Source organism: Cottoperca gobio, chromosome 10 (assembly GCF_900634415.1).
Source record: "Cottoperca gobio chromosome 10, fCotGob3.1, whole genome shotgun sequence".
Lineage (NCBI taxonomy): Eukaryota > Metazoa > Chordata > Actinopteri > Perciformes > Bovichtidae > Cottoperca > Cottoperca gobio.
In genome coordinates this window covers 4,479,580-4,497,988 of record NC_041364.1, presented here as the reverse complement: position 1 = coordinate 4,497,988, position 18,409 = coordinate 4,479,580, and the positions used below count along the sequence as shown (strand labels likewise).

Here is an 18,409-nt window from a genome sequence, read left to right as displayed (position 1 = left end):
TTAAGTCCATAATATCGTTCCAGCTCCAGAAACACTGAATCCTACATTTCCCATAATGCAACTGGAGAGCATCTTTCATTAGAGCATCCCTGCCTCCAACAGTAAATTCTTTCAAATGACACCTCCAGGTTATAAGAAATGTTGCACCTGAAAGTCTGAGGTGCTATAAACATTATACAGGTGTTCTAGTGATCCTTATGAGAAAACTGAACTTCAGGTTTAAAATCTGGAGCGCCACTTTAACTGCAGTGAATTTGCATAAATAAGTTGTTGTCAAGGCTGATGATGTCTAAAGATCTACTAACGGGAAAACACACAACTTCCTGCTCTGTCAGTGGAACAGCCAAATGACTTGTACAACCTAGCAACAGAGGCAGTGTGCAAATCTATGAAGACTATCGCCCATATGCTGCTTTTAAAACATACATGTAGTGATTCCCATTTACAAAAATGAAGGATAAACATATTATTAAATAACATTTGAGAGAACTACCGTAACTATAAGAGGATGACATCGGTCATAGCATCACAGCAACATCAATATAAACACCCAGAGTTACGTGGCAGTTTTGCTATTAATAAATGTTTTAATGCAAATTTAAATTAAAACATTTAGTGTTAAAAAGTGTCTTACATGACCTGATATAAGTGTCTTTCATGACCTGATATAAGTGTCTTTCATGACCTGATATAAGTGTCTTTCATGACCTGATTTAAGTGTCTGCTCCATACTGCAGCAGCGCCGTGTGGAAACCTGCGGCCCCACAAGGTAAGCTCATCCAGAGCGGCCTGCCACACACGCGTCCAACGTTAAAGATCAAAGTAAGTGCTCTGAGCAGCATCGACGAAAATCTTTTCTTCTTAAATGTCCGGTGTAAAATCGGTAACAAGTCTATTAACCGGCGGGAAATTTCCCTCAGCGTGGCATCTCTAACCCCGAGTAATAACTTCAGTGGGTCATAAATAGTGCGTTGGTATACCTACTCTAAATTATAGTGGACTTTGAGCAAACCATGCAAACACAATTTATGGAAAACATTATATCTTTTATTTCTACATACGATATGAAAATCAGTATTTTTTTTTAACACCAACTTGTGTAATACTAATATGTAAATCTTATGATGCACGTGAAAAAACTAGTTCCTCAAAGAGTCGTACGGTGCTGCAGTGCATCCTATCTTATTGCAAAATCACCTGGGCATTTCATTTTTATAAATTATCATGTGCGCTCAGCGGTCTGCAATACTCACCTTCATTAATGACCAACAACTAAAACAGCAACGGACTGATAAGACTCCTTTGAAGGTGGACATCAAAAGTGATGCCTCTGGGGGCGAGAACAAGGGAGTGCTTCCCAGTGCAACCACACATTGGCTCAAAGAGCTTGGTCACGCCTGTAGGCTCGAGTGGGGAAATATGTTCAGAGTTTGGACCGCGGTCCTTGTAATCCAGGAGTGCCCCAGTTCCGTACGGCTTGAGTGAAATTCATATTGAGTGGCCCAAATTATTATATTCATCATCCATCCTGAAGAAACGGTATTTGAGACCTGGTATAGGACAAGGCTATTTTAAGATGGAAGCATTTCTACATTAGTCATTTCAGAACACCTTGGAGATGTCGATTTCTATTCTTTTGGGAATAACAAACGGCCTCGTTTTAATTCCCACAGGGTGTGCCTTATTGAGGCGGTAGAAATTAAAGCTAGACAGGATCACGTGGGTAAATGTTCCTGTATCAGATGTGGACACTGTGAGCCAAAATACAATACAATACCATGCAGTATTTGAGCGTGTTTCACCATGTTGTTTCCAATGCACAATAACAACACAAAAATGGGTGTACGGAGGGCTTGGTTAGGAACGTAGCAATTGGGGTTGGGAGAGCAACTGAAGAAGCGGTGGGCTTGGGTTTTATCTGTTCAGGAAATAAATATGAATCTGTTGAAACACCTGCCTTTTGACAGTCACTCGTCTACATTTATCCATCCACTGTCAAGGCAGGATTACCCCGAAAGCCCACCTGGATACTGAACAACCTACAGCCAAGTAGCTCATTTTCGCTACAGCTCCATGTGCAAACAAAGAGGACGGGAGAAGGAGGAAAGAAAATGGTATCCGCACTGGCAAAGATGCTGCAGTAATTTTCACCCAAGTAAACAATATGGGAAACGGGCCAGGATCATCTTCACATAATATGCTTAATTCTCCAGCTAAGGGGGGAAAATGGATTTGTATTTCCTCTAAAGAGCTGTTGCTAAATGACGGCTATTCAACCCAGTTTAAATTTTGACATGCCAAAGCTGTCTGAGGTACTCAGTTACTGATGTGGGCGGGGGTGGTAGGTCTCTTTGCTCTCCTTGTGCTCCATGGTCTCAGTCCAGCTGGCCTTTAGAATATGGATTATGTGTTGCCGTGGCCAGGCTCTCACTCCATGGGGGGCTGGACTGGGTGCCCAGCTTCAGCAGACTCCCCACCGAGACCGCTGGGGTGAGAAGGACGCCGAGAGGACGCCGAGAGCCCCCTCGGTTCTCAAGACTGGATTATTGAGAATGCAGCGGGTGCTTCCCACACCAGCACCATACGTCAGTGTGTGAATTTTTTTTTTAAAAAGCAAAAAAATAAATAAAAGACAGCGAAAAAAGGAGGTGGTGGGTTGGTCGGAGTGTGCAACATCGAGGAAGAAGCAACAACCGTGATTGTGGCACAACTGCAACACTGCAAATCACAGTGGCCGCTCTGTCAGGGGAAAAGAAAGGGATTAAAAAAAAAAAACAGAAAAAAGAACCTTGGGAGTGCAGCTGTGTAGCAGATTTACCTTTCAAAAAAGTCTGGGGCGATAATAAGTATCCAAATGACAGCTCTGTGCAACTGCATTCCCGACTAAAGTTAACCAGAGGTCCTAATGTCGAGTGCTAGCAGCAGACACAAAGGTCTGAACAGTGGGGCGTCGAGGCAGCTAGCACAGCACGGCTAAATGGGGCAGGTGATTTCCCATCTCCTCCACTGCCCTCAAGGCACAGCCAATCACTGCTGGGGAAAAGTGGCGCCCCAGCCTGCAAGCAGTGCAGCCAGAGTGGAAGGGCTAGAGAGGGAGCTGGAGTCTATCTGGGACCATGCATTATTCACATGCACCGCTACGGCACTAAGACCTCCACAAAAGAAAGGCCTCAGGTTCCATCAGCGCCGACTTGTTTCCAATCTATTATTGATGGCAACACTACACCCTATACTTTTCCCTGATTTACTGGATTCTATCATTGTTTCTATAATAAAGGCTATTTCCAGTAAAGTCAGAGCAAATGAGTGGAATATTTCCATGCATGGTGCCTGTGGGTGCTTCTTTCACTGAATCTTTTAGAATTCACTTTAATTACATACATTTCTTTGTGAAACCTGAAATCCGGTGCGAATCATCAATCATGTCAAAGGTGGGTTCCCGTGCTAAATTAATTTCAGCGTGGAGACCTCCAGCTAGACCTAAGTAAAATAAATGAGCTATCCAATTACCACATTATGATCACATGTAGTCACCATAAAAAATGCACTGACAAAATGTCCCCATCAGCAGCTCTTCAGTATCCAGTGGTGACAGTAGGCATATCAAAAACACGCAATTCTCCTGCTTATAATGCCATCTATTTGTTGTGTTACGTTAAAGTGCAACGGACACAGACTGAACCCTCACAACAGACAAGGAGCAGCACTCATTCTCATTATAATTTGGTAATACCAAAGCATCACTCAACTCGTATTGTGAAATGGACCAAGAGCTTGAATGTGATGTAGCGATAGAGCAATGCTAGTCATCAGATATGAAATGATACACTATCAGCATGTTTATGTATAGTATTGCATTGTATCACAAAGCTAAATTATCCTTTGTACTAAGATTTCTATCAGAATATCTTAAAAAGCTGCAGCTCTTGAACTCGGAGGCAGATGCTTTGTATTTTCATGGCAGTGTCCACATTATTACCGAGCACACATCAAAGATTTCCCCTAAATCTCAGCAGGAAACACAATCAATCTGCTCAGTATGCATGGCCGGGACAGTGGGCCATCTCTCCCTTTGAGGATGTCGACGCATTTGACCGATGTGCAGTCGATCCCCCAGATTGTGGCTAATCATCATTACCGGCTGCTGAAACAATGACTTTCCTTCAGCCTGCTCGGCTTCAAGAAGGACACAAGGGATCTGCCAGTTTTTCTTATGGTGGCTTAACACTTGAGTCTGGATTTGAGGAATTAAGGCAGACTTGGACACAACAAAATGTGCACTCTGATCATCCATCCAAGTCATCAACTATGGCCCGGCTCACGCTGTAAATCTGCCTCATGAATTACACAAAATTCAGCAAAAGGTATTATATTTTTTGGGTAAAGTGTGATCGAGTTGCGGTTTCAGTTGAGGGAATTTCATTTTATATATTTGTAGCCTGGAAAAAAATGGTGACTGCTGCACATTCCTAAAAGGAAATACACATATACAACAATAGGAGGGAGATGAGGACAGATGCATAGAAGGCAGTATTTGGGGAATTCTCCAAACTGGACAGCAGATTATGAAAAATGACTTCTTCCTTACAGTGCTTAAAGGTTAGGTCTCTATTACAGAGAGCAAAATGTCAGCAGTATCCCCTGAAAGAGTGGACTATGATATTAATGGAGAGTCCAGGGAATGGGCTTCCCCTGACTGAGTTTCCCCAACCAGACACATTATTCATTTAGTTGTCAGCCAGCACCTGGTGCATGTAACACTAACATCTACAAACTAAATGATGGAGAGAATATGGCCCACCCTAGTAGGCAGCCAGTGGTGAAATGAATGTTGTTCATGAAGTATAATGGAGACTAAAAGTACTGCTACGAGACAATCGAAGAGCTCTTCGGCGAGGCAACTGAAGTTGTCGCCCAGAATGTATTAGCATAATGTTCAATTTTCTAGCTAATATTGTACTTTCATTAGTCTCTTAGCTACCTCTGAGACTATACGGATGGGGGAGACTAAGCACAGAGGCTGTGGAAATGCTATCATCAGGAAATGGAGAAAGAGCCATCTTACTTTAAAATGGTGAACACAAAATAATTCTTATCTGCCAGCGGGGGAAATGTATTACATATCCAGTGGATCCTGCAGCAGTAAGGAAACTGACTCACAGCCCAAAATAAACTGGTGTATGAATATTAAAGAAGGAAACATGCTCTCTCTTGTTTGAATTGGTGTACATATTGTTTTATATTTAGTCCTGACCGCAGATGACCTCATCGAATTTCTCAAAGCAATCATTGAAGCATTTCGCCATGAAATCTAACCGCACGACATCACTTAGAAAACAAACGACAAAGAATGTTGCGTTCTATGGAAATGTGATGACCCCAGACACAAAGTCAAGATGATTTAATATATTACAGAGCGACTCATTAGTCACATATAGCTACCACTTTATCTATGATGCAAAATGGCTTCTGCGAGACGCAGACTGTGGCACTGGAATATTTGTGAGTAATATTCTTTTTGCCTTGGTAAATATATTGTGTCATGAAGCAGAGGGTGGAAGAAAGATTCTCTCTCAAGCCGTTTTAATGAAGTCCCAAATGTCATCGTCATACTTCTTTCAAGAAAGAACTCCCAGAAATTCCTCCAGAAGCCTGACTGTCCCTCAGTGAGTCTTCAAGTGATTTGAAAACAAGCAGCTTCAGTGAAAGGCAGCCTAACTAGGAACACAAACAAAAGAATACGATAAGAGGTCAGGGTTGGGCAGTAAACAGGTGGTCTGTGACTATTAAAGTCGTTATGATTGGAGACGTTTGATGAATCGTCGAGGCGGCGGTGAGCTCTAATTAGGGTCGGCTAGGAATCTCTTTCGTTCTGAAAACTAGTTAAGTAAAAGAATAGTTTTGCCAACCCTTCGCCAAAAATGACTTTAATCATCACCATCTTATAATTCATATGCAATTACCCCTCACTGCTACATCTTTACAAAAAGGCTAATAGAAAAAGGGATTTCACAGTAACACCATTATAGTGAAAAATGTCAATGTAATTCAGTGTTTTTAGTAAGTGCAGCGAAGAGCGTCAAAGGGTGAGTTTAAATGAGAGCTGACACATTTTTCTCTCAACAATAGTGAGGAGCAGGGAGGGGGGAGGGGTGGGAAGGGTGGGCATCCAATTACTGGAGTACTGTGTGTGCCATCTTGACGCCACGTTTTCTTCAACAACACAATAAATAGACTATTCGTAAAGGCTGCACACAAGAAATGATTGAAAGACTTTTATTATCGGGAGAATCACTGAAAACAACTAAACACAGTGTCAATAAGTCTATTTTGACAACGTGTGTCAACAAGCTTTTAGTCACCGTTGTTACTGCATCTGAAATCAAGCAAAAACATTACATGCATAGTAATACTTCCTCTTCATTTCAATGTGACTCCACTTGATTAAGCATTTTGAGTCGAGTAACACCTTCTCAAACCCCAGTAATCCCATGTTTTCAAATTAAAGTAGATTAGGAACAAGTGACACTATCATACAACCACCTACTCACTCACTATTTAACTTAAATCTCCGCTGAGGAACTTTGCACGTGGCAGCTCCAAATGGCAGCAAATGTGAGATTCAGCATCCAAAAATCATGTAACATGACATAAGCAAACTGTAGGCAGTAAACTCATGTTTGCCCAGCTGGCCTGTCTAATCACTTTATACCAAATGATACCAAAGAGATGAGCGAGGCATCATATCAAACTTTGGCAAGTTCATCTTTCTCTGGACGGAGACTCAGTGAGTTTATTAATAAGATGAGAAAGTTTGAACATTTCATCAAATGTGAATATTTGCTGTTTTTCTAAATTCATCTATGATAGTAAACTAAATACATTTTGGGTTTTGGACTGTTGGTTGGACCAAACAAGGCATTGTAAGTCACATTAAGGAGATTGTGATGAGCACCTGAGACTCAATAGACTAAATTATTAATGAATCCATCAAAGAAAATGATTGACGGATGAATTAATAATGAAAATGATTGTTTGTTGCCTTCTTAAAAGTCTTATATAATAGTAAAATGTTCATTTAGTGTGTGATAATGGCAGGATGTACACCATGCTGATGCACATTGCTAAGTGAGCTTGTGCGGTGGGTCTTAACATTTGTTTTTGTAAACTCTGAAGGATGTTTTATGGATTTATTACGTTGTATGTTCAAGTCTGTGTTTTGCTGTGACACAAATGTTCCATTGGGAGCAATGAACTTCCAACTTGAAATGAGCACAGTCAACCCTAAATGTCTGAATAAATGTACTTTTAAACGAGACTGAAAACACAATGGCAGCTTGTCAGGATGGACATGTGTCACATAATTGTTTTGCTATATTCACTTTGTAAATGCATTCTTCAGACGATGGCCCATTAGATCCCCATCAAGACTCACTCCCTCTTTCTAAGGCAGCCAACCTTTAGAGCTGCCATGCAAAACTCTGTAGACAGCTCCTTCGGGTAATCTAGAAAAAGACAATAGGTGGAAACTGCTCTAACCTATTTGCCAAATGTTCTGTCATCTAATGCCCTGGTGCTGCTCTATTGTCTAATCCTACAGCTGAGGCCTCTAAAAGGATACATCGGCCTAATAAGATGAATGGGCTTTGACCCTGAAGCTGCTAAAAGCCAACCTGGCCAATTTATCTGAGTGACCTCTACTCTTGGCAGAGACGTCCCTCGCCTCTCTTGGAAGCCTTTAGGCGGGATCAATACCATTGAGGCAAAACAATCCAAAACAAAAAGTGTCGAGAAGCCGGAATACAAGTACTCATTGGCTTTTACAACCCCGAATTATGTACTTTGTGGCAAAGATCCGTATTTTATATTTCCTAAACTGTGTTATATTTCAACAGAGCCTCAACAACAGTCTCTACTGTAATATCTGAAGCAGGAGCCATGAGGGAAAAAAAGCGTGCATAATGTTATTTGTGATTTAAGTGAGTTTTATTTTAAATATTTACATTACAGTTGGGCTGCTAAATCAGCCCTAATTCAATCAGGTATCCCCAATACACAAATGGCTAATGTAAAGCAAGATGTCAGCCGTATACCCATTCATCGGTAATGTTATTATGCAAACCACAATCATGCCTATTCCAGGGCCCAGATTGTAACATGGAGAAGTGCATTTCGAGGGAAAATAGGATTTTGTCGACTAAATTAAGGATTCCGTTTCATGTTCTGTTTATTGGTGTTGGGTTGTGTTCAACCAAGATAAAAGGTCCCGTCTCGGATAGGTCAGGCAGGATACGAAGAAGAGACCCTTTTACAAGAAGAATATGTTTTCTCTCTTTGAGCATGAATCAGTTTACATGGTATACAATATCAATCGTTGGCCTCAAATCTATATCTGCAAAGTGCTTAGGTTTGCATTGGTGATTAGATGAATTGAACTGAGGACAGTCTGTTACTTGAGCATAGCCCGGATACCTAATGCCTTTCCCCTGCCTCTGAAGTGACCACCGTTTCAGGATGCTTTGCTCTTGGCACATGGCCAGCAAGCCTTATGTATTCTGATACCATTCATTTTTAATCAGGACCAGAATATCCTTCCAAACCTCCTGCAGGCTGCCTTTGGCTACAAGACATACATTTTGCTGTGTTTTTAATTGATTTGGCAGTTCTCCTCGTTGTCGTCTGTATAATTTAAATGTTAATATAATAATAAGAACTCCTACGCCACTCATTTGAAATGCTTTGTATTTTTCTGCATTTTCAGCTGCTCTTCTCTTGTTGCAGAATTATGCATTTCACCACTATAGCATATAGTGTAGCGACCTGAAGATATTGTGCGTGTTCAGCATATTTCACTTGGCTTTCCACTTCGACGTGCCCAACTTGTCTCTGCATGCAGTGGAAGGGTTTCTTCACATGACTGCTGAGGAGAAAGGACATAACAGAAGGGGAGGGGAATCTTCTTCAGTGGTATAATGAGTTTGACAATGAAAGTGACACTGCGTCCTCCCTGGACCTTGCCGTGTGATCAATCATAACAATGGCTCACCATTTCCTCCTCTGGTTACTGACCTTTCTCCCTTCAGCAAAGGAAGTGTGTGTAGGTGTCTGAGTATGTGTGTGTTCCTCTAGATTTAGTTGTGCCATCACCCAATCAACCCTTAAAGTCCTTCTGCATAGCCATAAGGGTGTCCTTTAGCAGCGGCCGGCCTCCCCCGGAGGAAGACAGAAATGCCCACTTTAGGAAATACTGATCAATCTTATTCTGCCGTATGAATAATTTTAAGCTTAGAATTTGTTTGGGGGTGACATTAGGCTTATTTATTTAAAATCCCATAACGTGGGACAGCTTACAAGGTGATTGGATGCCGTCACTCCAGTGAGAAGAACTGCTAAGATTTCATGCAAATATCAACGAGTGCGATTATTTTCTCATAGTTCAGGGTCCAGAACTATAGATTGACAGAAACTGAGCCGATAGGACGTCTCATCAGCATCCCACTTACTGTATTTTCTTCCTTTTCTGTATGCACATCATCTTAGCTACTGAAAACATTAAGTATGAATCTTAAAATATTAGTGCTATCAAACTCATCTTAATATGCTTCAGCCACAAATGTCCCAAGTCTGCAATAAGGTGTCTAGACACACTTTAATAGCCTTTTTTATGCCACTCTAAATTGTTGTTTTATCTGCACCGCAGAGGTGTATACTGTCTATAATGTCTTTAAAACGACATAAAAATCAGATCAATACGGATACAGATACAGTACAGTAACTCAAGAGGACATTCTTTTAAGAAAATACATTTTAGATAAAATGTGAATTGTATGTTTCGTGGATACTTTCAAGTGTAAGTGCTCTTGGTACTAACCGATGGTAGAATAGTACATGGAATAAAATGTATTCATAAATGAGTACATAATGAAAAATAAGTGAATGATTAACAAAAAATAATAATAAAAGACATACATCTACTAATGTTGTGTAATTGTTGATATTGTTAGTATCTAAGAAATCAATGTTAAGCAATCACGCAAACAATAAAGGAGGTGAGAGTACGTTTTTTAGCCCCGAGTAATGACTGCAGGTCTTTCTAAGGCTGAATACAACCCTGACAGTCTCCACCAATAGGGTTGGGAACCTGTAACCTGGCCTTATATGGGCTTCTGGGCAACAAAAAATGTTTTGACAAGCGTTCGCTGCTGCTCCCTAAGCTTACTACTGTGAGTGCTTGGTACTAATTTAAAGCGACTCAGATAAGCATATCAACAGTTCTATGAAGCTCATCTGTTCTTTCATCTGGACTTTGAGGTTTGCGCTGCACAACAGGACTTGGACAGACTGTTAACCTGCTGGATGTCTCTTGGGCGTCAGCGACGCACGGTCAAATCTCTGAGATTGCGCCTTTGAACATTCCCACATAGTTCGTGCCAATTTGTCTGCAGCTTTTGTGGAAATTCACGGCTAAAATGATTTAGTGTAAGAGACCACAGTATGAACGTTTAGGAAGAAAATGCATGCCCCCCCCCCCTCATCCTCAGTAAAGCTTATAGCCTTGCTATTTTATCTTTAAAACAGCACACGGCAGGCTACATTCTGTGTACAAGTCTCCATCCTCATCTTTCACCTTATTAACTCAGGCAAATGTTAGACTATTTCATACAGCAAAAATTAAATGTAAGATTGAAACCCTTTAATTTGTAGCATTGTACACATGAAATGCTCACATGACGAAAACCCCCTGAAATCTGCAGCCAAGGCCTTTTAATGAAACATTAATTTGTGTGTGTAAAAAGACTCACTTCCACCGCCAATGAAAAGATCCAGCGGTATCATTTGTGGTTAAAACGTGCTTTTAATTGCGTGCGTCAAAAAAGGAAAGTAGAGCAGCTCAACAAAATTAAGAAAATACATTTTTGCACATATTTTCATCATTATACTTTGTCACTTCGTTGGACTATTTAAAAGTGTTGAGTTTAGATTTGGTTTCACTTTGGTGTTGTGATTAATACAGTACTGCAGCCTATAGCGTAGAAAACCTGCTACATAACGAGTGCTTTAAATGGATTTATTGTTTAGGTGCATGTTAGACACGATTCATAGCTTTCTGCAATCCAGCAGGTTCGGGCTTAGTGACTTGCTGAAGGACACTTTAGAGAAAATGCACAAAAGATCTTTTTCAAACCCACTATTTAGAGCAAAGACAGGCAAGCGTGACATCAGATGATCCTACGAGTAGGACAACAAGCGGAACAGAGACGTCGTCTACATTTAGATGAGATCACAACAGAACAATTGCATTGACTTCAAACTTTTTGATTGCAGACAACGTCAGAGCCACAGCACTATGACAATAGATACAACGAATATTACTGTGTTCCAAGATAGGGGAGAGAAAGGAGATAGTGAAAGGAAGAAGACGTGAAACCAAACAGATTGGTTGGTTAGTGCTAGTCTGGGGACGACGTCTGAACACCCAGCGGCGGTCCAGGAAAAGAGAGAAAATCTATTTTAGCCAATATGAAAGGTAAAAAAAAAAGAACTAGGTACTACTGTATTTCCTGACTCAATCTCTGTCTTTTTTTAGACAGAATTTTTTTTACTTCACATTTACACCTAATATTATTTTTACCTTGCTTTGTAATAAGTGCAAAAATAGGCTAAAATTGACTGATGATCCACTTTATAAGCAATCAGTGGAAGACTTCTGAGGAGACTGACGATGGATCTGGGTTTATAAAACCACTCATGGATGCTGAGGAGACACCAGTAATACATGTAATTATGAACAACACAATTGGACCAACATGCTAATCCGTGTTTCTCCCATTGATATTCATAGAGAATAAAATGGCTTCCTGACGATTTCCGTATTGCATGGTAATACAATCACTCAATTAGGCTGTGTGATGAAGTAAAATGAGCCATTTTCTCTCGAGGACAGTAAATAGTGGCCGTCGTAATTGACAACTGCAGAGTAATTCCTATTTGTAATAACATGTCCTGCAGTCGAGCACCAGCAAGTGATTAGACGGAGCCAAGAACGTCATGAAACAGTCGTTGGCAGTGACACTCGGCAGAACTGGGTGAAAGTTGAGTTGCAGATGAAAAGTGTTGATGCTCAATGATTAGGTGACTAGTCGTAGTAACAGTAGTAGTAGCAGTAGTAGTAGTCGTAGTAGTAGTAGTAGTGGTAGTAGCAGTAGCAGTAGTAGTAGTAGTAGTAGTAGTAGTAGTAGTCGTAGTCGTAGTCGTAGTAATAGCAGTAGCAGTAGTAGTAGTAGTCGTAGTAGTAGTAGTAGTAGTAGTAGTGGTAGTAGCAGTAGCAGTAGTAGTAGTCGTAGTCGTAGTAGTAGTAGTAGTAGTAGTAGTAGTAGTAGTAGTAGGTTGAGTGTCAACCTTTGGACTAAAGCTGATCCAATCAGTTGAATAACCCATTACTGGGAATACAGAAAAGGAACTATTTCAACAAGGATTTAATCGTTACTGATGGAAAGAATCCCAAAAATAGTTGGTTCCATCTTCTCAAATGAGAGGATTGACTGCTTTGTTCTGTTTTTATCTTTGTCAATCGAATATTCTTGGCTTTTTCGACTGTTGGTCGGACAGAACAAGACCTTGGGCTCCAAAAAGTAGTGATGGACATATATATATATATATATATATATATATATATATATATATATATATATTTGTTTATGGACGTCACAATAGCAATAGAATTATACACACACATACACATTTATGCAAAAAGGACCAGATGCACTGTGTGTAGTGTAAAATGCTAATTTACAACACCTGGCCACAGAAGATTTTCTTTTTTTTTTAGACTAAATTATTATTCATATTGAAAAAAGATTAATTGCAAATTAGCATTTGCAAAAAATAAAACCCATCTCCATTTTGAACTCTTGAAATAGAGACTGAGATATTATGTATTTATTTGTAATGTTGATGTCGTACAATATCAAAATTCTAAAAAATGCATCAAGCTAGAATCATCATCACATAAGTTATTCCATAAAACAGTTATTTAAGGTAATTAATGCATTAATTACCAAATATTTCTACATCAACATGCATCTTCACATGGATGATATTAGTATAAAATATCTTCACCATATGAAAAGGGATAGAGGAGTTTCAATAAAATCTGTTTCTTTAATATTATGCAAATATATTCGGCAAGATACTCCAAAGACTAATCATATCATCCACTCTGTAGGGGGTCGCTGTGGTGTGAGTCGGAACTTTTTCACCATGTGTTCCTGTTATGTTAATGTATTCACAAGAATGTGTCTACACACACAGATAAACTCACACAAGAGGACATGTCACACACACACACACACACACACACACACACACACACACACACACACACACACACACACACACACACACACACACACACACACACACACACGATGTATCACAGTGGGAATAAAAAAAAAGGATAAATCGAAATTCCGATATCGGCGTTCAGTTTGTAATTTGCTTTAATGAAGGTTCAAATGTCGCCGACCTTCGCTCTGCACAGAAACAGGCCGCTGACCTCCTCCAGGCTCTCCGATCCTTTCGCAACTCCGATGAGCACCAATACCTGCTGTGACGCCTTGGCACGTCACCGCCGTGTCCTACATCCCCTGTCACCCCGAGCATTAACAATGTGAGCACTTAACCGGCGACAGCACGGCAAGCAGGGAAGTGATGACAATAAATGATGGCAATCAAAGCGTGCCTCCTCTTTTGACGAGGCACGACATGAAGCTCGGCCACCTTTTCAGCTTCTATTAACAAATGATGAAACTCTTTTCTCCCCCAGTCTTGGAGTGATCTTCAAAAAAAAAAAAACCTTGCAAATGGCCGGCCCCTTTTGACCAGAAAGAAACTGTGTGATGTTATTTATTCTTCTTGTGGCCGGATTGTGCCACGTTGAATTATGAAAGTAGCGAGTGAGGATTTCTGCACGCTACGATCAATAGGCTGATTCCACTGTCACAGTACAAGGCGCGGATCTGAGACAGAGGTTTGACAGATGGCGAGTCACCTCCGTCAGTGTGACGTCCCACGTGCGCGTGTGTAACATTTCTTTCGGATCTTGCAGAGATACAGTGTGGGGGAAACAATGCGAGGTGTGCGCGGCATATGTGTGAACGTGAGACAGGAGAGAGGGAGAGACGCAGAAACACGTGCACGCAGAAGCATGTTCGAGGGGTGTCTGATACGCTTTCATACTCCCACCCAAAAAAGCCTTTGGTGCTTGCTGTGCTACAGCAACACTTTGCTGCGACTCCTCTACTGATTTAATTAACCTTTTACTGGCACTGTTCACACAATGAATCTGTGAGCTTTACTCAACGGTAGAATGTGTACGACTGCAACGTAGACCTGTGACTCTGACAAATTGAAATAATTTCCTGATGCATCTCCTCGTAAACAGTCCCGGACGTGGCAGTGAGGACATATAAGGGACTACCACGGTCTCAACCGGCCATCCTGCATGAAAACATCAAAAGGACACACTCTTTTCATCAGAAATGACTTTGGACAGAAGGTGCAGGTCAGAGCAAGTGATGCTTCTTTAACAAAGGCTGACAGGCATCGCAGAGGAAGTCCCTTTCTCCTAACCAGGGGTCAGCAGATGCCAAGCCCCTCCACCAAATAATAAACCTCATGTGTGACGGTTTACACAGCCGAGGAGGGCTGTCACGATGTACTGCAGTGCTACCTAACAAGTCAGTGCGCGCTTTTTCACACCCTATTAGGAATACAACTCAACTGGGCCATGCTATGTTTCTGTTTGGTGCAGTCATTCATGTTTTATGAGGGGTATAATACTGATTCTGAAAGGCAGCAGTCGACACTAGAGTAGAACAAAAAACACCTTTCTCCATCTTTACATATACACGGCAGCTATATATTAACCTAAGGGCCTAAAATATCAATATTTATATCACGATAACACTTGGACGTAAACTATAAACATTAAAAATACATTGCCGGAAAGCGTTACAGCGGGCTGGTGACTGCAGAATGGCGCCCCCCCCCCCCCCCCCCTCGGTTGGCTTTGTTCACAAGGTTTGCCTTTTTACACGAGGACATGTTCTGTCCTTATTTAAAATGTATTATCTTCAGTGGGTTTTTTTTGTTAACCAGAACTGGCAGAACAGCGGCGCTAAAGAGGAGTTCATGTGTATTTTAGTGGCTTTGAATCTTAAAATGAATTTATAAATGATATTCCATCTCTAGCAGAGCATGTAATAATTAGGTTTTAGAAAAAGGGAAAGAATGCATGGTCAGTTCCATTATCTATTTTCACATTTCTAAACATTTCACCGACCTGCCTGCGTGGGACTGAGATACCGAAGGACGTCAGGTGACCAACTTCGAACCCGTGCGGTATAAGTAATGCTTCAGCAAAGCCCGAGGTCACCTTATGAAAACAGCGCCGTGTATTGCCTTTTCAATCTTTAATTAGTCTTAGCTCATTTCTTTGCTCCCTCTGTCACTACAAAAAACTGAAATATTTGAAAAACACGTTTCAATTAAATGACTATTGAAATAAATATAAAAGGTTAAAAAAATATTTGAAAAACTAACTGGGGCACCGGTGACTTCAATACATTTTATATAAACGCATTTCACATAATGCAGATGTAATTAATGTAGTTACTACATTATACTGTTGCTGTGGGAAGAGGGCTTTAGTTGGATAACTCTTTATTCTCCTAATCCTCAGGAAAACATTATAAAATAAGTGAACTTCCAGTAAACTGTTTAAAGCTCCATTTTCTTTCACTTCAACTGCTGAGTGCAAATATTTGTTTTTAGAAATCAGGGTGCCACTTATAGCAGAATTACGCTCCCTACAGACATGACATTCCAGCTGGTACATGTCACAGCGCTAATGTAACACAAGACAGTTAGTGAGCATATGAAAATGTGTGTGCATCTATGTGCATGTATGTTTGTGTTTGGGAAGCTATCTCTGTCAGATATAGGGAAGCAAGTCATAAAATATCTCTGCATGAGGAGAAATAGAGTTCTTTCACTGTAAGCACGGATGTATTTGAAATATTTAAAACAATATTAAAGAAAAGTCCCAACATTTCCACATGCAAAGTTTATGTGTTTTGTTTTTTTTTAATAAAGGAAATTAAATGATGAATAATTTGAAGCCTTTTGAAGGCGTGGAGAATTTATGGCTCTGGTTTCTTTGGTCAAGCTCTGCTGCATACTGTTAATGTAGTAATACTATATATTTAAACAGGATGGTGTCGTTAATTGAAATATACAAAGGACATCTTAGTTTCAAATGGACATTATTACAACTAGAAAACCAATGAAACGGACGCTTTAATCAATCAATTCTGTTTTCAAGGGATTCTATCACTGGCAGGGGATTATCTTAAGTGTAAAATCAATGAAAGCTGCGTTATGGATATTTTCTTTTCTCCTCCTCGACTTCTTCATTTAAAAAAAAGAAAGAAATCCAACAACAGAAAACCTCAACATAATTATTAAAATGCAAGAGAAAGAAAAAAAGAAAAGGCGATTGCAAACAACACATTTGATGACCTTAAAAATCCTCGACTGCACACAATTCAGCTCCTTCACAAGGTGGGGGTCCTATCTATTCCTGAGAAACTGAAAAACACACTTAACATTTCGGTGACAAAATACAAATGTATCACTTCAGAAAACAACCCCTCTTATTCTGTCTCTGTGGCTGCACTCAGCGGATCATTTAAAAGCTGCAGATCCACTACACGACTACTCCAGCTTCATTTAAAAAAAAGGTTGACCTCTTATTCTTGGATCCCGAAGGTTAACAGTTGCAGAGCCGCGCTCTTGCGAATGTTCTGAGGCTGTGTTACTTGTCTGTGTCGTACACTCGGTAGAACAGAGCGAATTAGAATGAAATATTGAGTTCATTTATGAATAAGTGGAGCTGAACGGGCCCTTGTCGGAGCTTCTGCGTGCATATTCAGCTGATGGAAGCCTTTGGATGGGTCATTTCTCTTAGCTGCTTCATTAAATAGTGAAAGTCAAAAGTGCAATGCCTCCTGACAAAATAAAATTGAAAAGAGGACCAAGATCTATAGAGCTGGAACAGTACACCAGGATTTTTCTTTGTTCCGACTCGAAATCTAGATTATGAAAACAACTTAAGCTTCTACAAAAAAAAATAAAAAATTCCAATTACACCCCAACACACATTATTCTCATTACTGTACATTTTAAGCGTGTTCAAATGAAGCGCAGCTAAAAGAACAAACACACACGTAAAATAAATGTGTTGCTTTTCTAAGATTAAAAAGACATGGCACCTGGGATAAACTAACAGGTATTGTTTATTTTCCCTAAATTCAAACTAATTGAGACAATAGCAAGTTAGATAAAGTCTCAGTGGGACGTTGTACTAACTAGAGCCAATCAGCAGCAGCTTCTTGAGACTTTCCCAAAAGAAACTCCAGAGGAGGTATGCCAGAGGGGCGTAGGATGATGTGTGGGTGTGTGTGTGTGTGTGTGTGTGTGTGTGTGTGTGTGTGTTCATGCAGTTTAAGTGGCGGGGGGGCAGGTGCAGTCGAGGCTTGACGCTCGGCTCTGCGTTGTCTTAGAGAATGAAGCAATGAATGGTGATATGGCTTTTGAGCTTGGTATATACACCCACAAATATGAGTGGAGTCGAGCGCTACAGAGGTGAGGGTCATGTTTGCCCCCTCTGAGGTCAGGCTGAGCTTTGAGTGACTCATAAATGTATACAGTGTATTGGGCACAAGCGAAAGGCCAGACCCTGGAACAAATACACCGGTTTGGATTCTGATGGCATTTTGAAAAAGGTAAGACTCACTCAGCCCCCCCCCCCCGGAGACAAGCTCACTATGATGAATACCGTCATTAAGAAAATGACTTGTCTATAATGTCAGAGTGGAGCCAATGTTTTGAGAATAAAAATTGATAGCACACAAACACAAGACATTTTCCTTTTTACCCGTTTTTTTTTTTTTTTTTTTATGTTCTTGCCAGGAAAGTGTAATCAACCGTAATTATTTTAACTGCCTGCCACTCTTTGAGATCATCGGTTTCTTCAAATAATTAGAGCTTTATATTCAATGTGTTTTAATGGTGATGGCTCACACTATGATGATGATGAATGATGTATAATGTCAGGCGCACTTAACATCAGAGAGAGATTTTAAAGCTTTACACTCCAACATATGAAGCTGAAAGGATCAATTCAATGACATCAGGAAAATATTACTAATTTAAAAAGATGCAGTGCTTTTCAATAACAACTCAAATAATGCTGGGGGGGGGGGGGGTGAAATACTGTTGAAAACCAGCACTGCATGTTATTTCAAAGTACATTTCAAAAGATAGGAAGGATTTTCCCAACTGCAAA

General features: G+C 40.4%; 1 protein-coding gene across 1 annotated transcript in view; it reads right to left on the bottom strand.

The window, feature by feature from the left end:
- The window catches only part of LOC115014302 (teneurin-3), a 131,150-nt gene that overhangs the window by 96,404 nt on the left and 16,337 nt on the right, over positions 1 to 18,409 (bottom strand). The window lies entirely within an intron of this gene.